Raw genomic sequence first — 4,960 nt, forward strand, 5'->3', positions numbered from 1 at the left:
GCTTCCTGTAAAAAGTTCCAGAAGATGAACTTTACTTGCAATCAGTAACTGGAGTGTTTGGCTTGTATTTTCCAAAACAAGCCAAGAAAATGGAACCCAAAAACAAATTGTTTTCTGAATCTGGTTTGCTAGTGATTAATAAGCCATTGTTCTTAATTTATTCATCAGAGTAACCAAACTACAGGAAAAAGTTTCTATGGTATGTTTAGCTACTAAACCAGAAAGCTCCTAGTACTACAAAAACTGCTGGTTATCTGCAAGCTAGAAATCTGGAGAATTCTACTTAGCTGTGCTTTCTACTTCCATTACCCCAAAAAGTGTCTTCAAAACCAGTGGCCCCAACCTTTTGGGCACCATGGATTAGTACCGTGCAGAGTTGTTTTTCCACAGACTGGAAGGGCATGGTTTCGCATGCTGCCTGCATCCTGTGGATGGGGCTTTGCTTGTTTGTGCAGACCAGTTTCTGGCATGCCGCAGCCCAGTGTTCTAAACCCCAAGAAAAAAAATCTGAAGATTTTGACTAAACAAATGGCTAACTCACTGATCTAAAGGAAGCCCATCTCAAATGCAAGAATAATTAGTAGCCTACAAAAACAGTTTCCACAGTTTCTCTCTCATTTAAACTTTAGCCTAATCATCTATATATTGCTTAGGATGGATATAAAACAAGTATAAAAAATGAGAAAGGGCATCATACGAAACATTTTATATAGCACTTTAAAAAAATATCGAATTCAGAATGTTTACATTAATAACAACTTTGTAAGTAAGCGTTTAGCATTTTTTTCAGGCTTCAGATGAGTAACAAAAATGGAAAGTTAACCACTCAATTAAGTTAACAATTTTTAAAATGTTTTTATATGAGGATGGGCTTTTTTCTTTGTGATTTTTGTGATGCATTATTTCACTATAACATTCATTTTATGTCACCTGAACTATATTAATAAATGTTAATGCTTATCTGAAATAAAATTTGAATCAGATTTATTTGGCAACAATTTTTACTAGGTTCAATGAATGTCCTTAACACTTCTCTCAAAGAAGGACAGTTGAGAAGAAGGAAAATCATGTTTGCGTAAGATAGGTCACTTTGGCAACCATCTCAACAGGTGAAATAGAAAGTCATGATTCTTCAAAGGCATTCTGGACATGAATCGATACATTATCAAACAGTGTATTTTATCTGAGAATTTGAAATCCCCAAAGCAATCGATACAGCCATTTGTCTGACAATTATACTCTTGTGACAAACTTGCACTATATTTTCTTGCTGTGTTTTGAGAACTGCAATTTGGAGGAAGTGGATTCCCAGTCTTACTCATACATTCAGATAGAGAATGATATGCTTATGAATGGCTGGACTACAGCTCCCATCATTTCTTATGACCACAATTGAGCCCAAAATTTCCATTGCTAAGCAAGACAATTGTTAAGTGAGTTTTGCCCCATTTTACAACATTACTTGCCACAGTTGTTAAGTAAGTTAGTAGCATGGCTGTCGAGTGAACCTGGATTCCCCATTGACTTTGCTTGTCAAAAGGTCGCAAAAGATAATCACATGATCCTGGGACACTGCAACTGTCATAGGTACAAGCCAGTTGCCAAACTTTCAAATGTTGATCATGTGACCATGGGGATTTTACAATGATCATAAGTAACTGGTCATAATTGGTCATTTTTCAGTGCCATTGTAACCTCAAACAGTCACTAAACAAATGGGTGTAAGTTGAGGACTACCTGTAATAGGAACTGGTGCTCGGGGTCTGGAAAACTATGGCTTTGTTATACTTGCTCTTATAGATTGGCTTACATCTAGAAAGAAAAGTTGACCTGATGAGGAAATCATCCTTCCCAGCCTGATGCCTCCCACCCGTAAATGTAGTTGTAGGTCAGCACATCTCTAACGCCCTTTCGTTCGATTCAATCTGAACAATTCCACGAGTGAGTTGCGCCTGCGAGGAAGTGCAAGAAGAAAGAAACTGAAAAAAGATTCCAGGTTTAGGAAGATACCAGCTAACTGCAGGAAACTCTAGAAGTGAGAAGAGGATCATCTGTCCTACCTTCTGCGCCCCAGTTACGCCCCTTTTCTCTCCTGCACCTCATTCAGATTTCCCAGCTCCCCAACGTCGCAACCAGCCGCCCCCTTCTCACCTGAGCAGCAGCAGCCGCCACTCTTCTTTTCCCCAGCAAAAGCCTGGCAGTTTCAAACTGACTGCACCGAAAGAGAGAGCTACCGTGATTGGTCCCCGTCCTTTTGTTAAAGGCCCACTGACAGGACAAAGCTTTCCAGCCGCTTATTTACCAATCGACAAGCCGGCAAGAAACTCAGAGGCAGGGCTTCGACGATGATGGTAACCAATGAAAAACCACAGAATGCACCAACTGCAGACTGGGATTTTTCAGGAGTCCCAGACAAAAATGAAGACGTAATAGAATTTGCCCTAGCGCCGTGCTGATTGGTCCGTTGATTGGGAGCCCGGGCTCAAGAGGCGGGTAGCGAGGAGACAGTTTAATGGACGTCACGTGATAACGGCGGAGTCTGGGATCTACCGTAGCGGGGCGGGAACGCAATCCGCGATCGTGTGAGGGATAGGACTGAGGTGTCGGCGGGTGTTCAGCGCCTTGTTTGAGTTATTTGTGAAATTATTATGAAGGAAGTAGCTGAAACAATAATATTGACTGTTTTATTACAGCAACCTTTCATGCCGTCTTCTTTCTTTCCTTTTTTTAATTAAAAGTTTTATGAAGATTGCAGTATAAACCCCTATACCCACCCCAAAACCCCGCCCTCCCCTCCCCCACTTCCCAGAGCTGAACACAGGGTTACAAATATAATAATCAAAATCTATCTAACATTAACCAACTATTAAAGTAACCAAATCCATAATGCGCTTTAACTCCCCTTTAACACAAATTTAAACAAATTAAAATTAAACGTATTCATCACCTAAGTATTAAACAATACAATACTAATATTAAAAATAATATCATATAATTAAAACTAACAAAAATTCCATTAAAATAAACTATTAATAATAAAAATACTCTAGAGTTTACTCATAACCCAAATGAAACTTTTTAGTCCCATATTTATTCTGANACAATACTCTAGAGTTTACTCATAACCCAAATGAAACTTTTTAGTCCCATATTTATTCTGAATATAATCTATCCATCTTCTCCAGACCGAGATATATCTTTCTTGTGATTGATCTTTCAAATAAGCGGAAATTTTAGCCATGTCCGCTAAATTTGACACTTTAAGCGTCCATTCTTCTATAGTAGGCAAAGAGTCCTTCCAAAATTGAGCTATCAATAATCTTGCGGCTGTTACAAGATTCAACATCAAATTCATTTCTTTAACATCCAAATGCTGTCTTCTTTCTTGAAAAAAAAAAAAAAACCTAAACCACCAGGCGCCTCTAAAAACAACGTGACATAAAAAGGCTGAGAAACGTCTCGGTCCTGAACTCTTTGGCTTTGGTCACCACAGAGATATAAGGTTTCGGTAGATAGTGAAGACTATTCATAAAGTTTGTCTTCCGGAAATTTGTTGGGTAATACTTTTACAAGCCGCACGTTACAGGTCGGTAAATTCAGTGTGTTAAACTGGCAAAGGCGGTTTGGCAATGCAAAACAAACCAGGTCTAGAAAGTTAAGCAGAGCCTAACCCAGGGGTAGGCAACCTTGGCTCTTTTATGACTCGTGGACTTCAACTCCCAGAATTCCTGAGCCAGCTGTGCTGGCTCAGGAATTCTGGGAGTTGAAGTCCACGAGTCATAAAAGAGCCAAGGTTGCCTACCCCTGAACCTATTTGTAGTGGAGGGAAGGCTAGAAAATTCTGGGTCTGTGAGCGAGACTGGGAAATCGAAAAAGCATCTTGGGAGAAGGCAACACAAGGAAATGAAACAGGAGCCAGATTGATTTGTAACAAGGTTTCAAGGATAACTTCATGGGCGTATGGGAAAAATCCAAAAAAAGAAATATTTGGGGGAATATTAAAAAGGCAGAATATATTTCCCCAAAGGAATAATGGAGAAGATCTTTAAAAAAGAGACAGAAACCAGCCCCAGCCCCTCTCCCCTAAGCAGAAAACTCAGCAGAGGCCAGCTTTTAGAAATGCAAATTCAATAATCCTTTCAGAAAGGTTTGAGCCTTCCAGCTAGAAACTGAAGAAATTAGGAAGACAAAAGACTCCTAAAATCTATATACCCCCACCCAAATTCTAAGGACAGGAAACAATAGGATTAACCCACCAATACTAAAAGGGCACACTCAGACTCAAGTCAAAGTACATGACAGGAAATACAAAGCCTCAGACAGGAAGAACTCCAAACAAAAACTTAAGATCTAAAAACTTACCACTCCCAGCTACATGTTGTCAGCTTTCCCAGACCCATCTTTCTGTCTGGCTCTCCTCTTCAATAAAACACAACCTTCTTTCTAAAGCAGTCTCCATTTTGTTTGTTCCCAGCTTGGACTGGACCCTGAAGATTTTTCTTTCCACAGATGAGATGGCAGACCTTGCACATATAATCAATGTGAGTCCAGAGGATGGTGTTTCCCTCTTAGAAATATGCTCACCTGACTTTTGAACGCAGCTATAGCCACATGGGGGGGGGGGAGAAGTAGTGGTTATTTTCTAAGAAGTCTTAAAATCCTTCAGAGCTAGGCATGTCAAGTTGGATTTTAGGGAGCAATTGGTTTGTTTTGGTATACCAGTCTCCTCGCACCCCAATTTTGATGCAGGTTGGTGATGGAATCCTCCAAGACTGATAGATCTTGGAGACTTTAACATTCCCCTCATGTGGCATAGAAGATCTGGTTGCAGCATCGGAGTTGTGGAAGAAGTGAATTACTCTCAAAAAAGCAAGTGGCACCTGTGGCCAGAAAAGTCTTTGGACAGATCCACCTGGTACATTACCTATGCACTTTTGTGAATAGAGAGTCCCTTTTCAGG

This window comes from Protobothrops mucrosquamatus, unplaced genomic scaffold (assembly GCF_001527695.2).
Source record: "Protobothrops mucrosquamatus isolate PMUCROS unplaced genomic scaffold, P.Mucros_1.0 scaffold1076, whole genome shotgun sequence".
Taxonomy (NCBI): Eukaryota; Metazoa; Chordata; class Lepidosauria; order Squamata; family Viperidae; genus Protobothrops; species Protobothrops mucrosquamatus.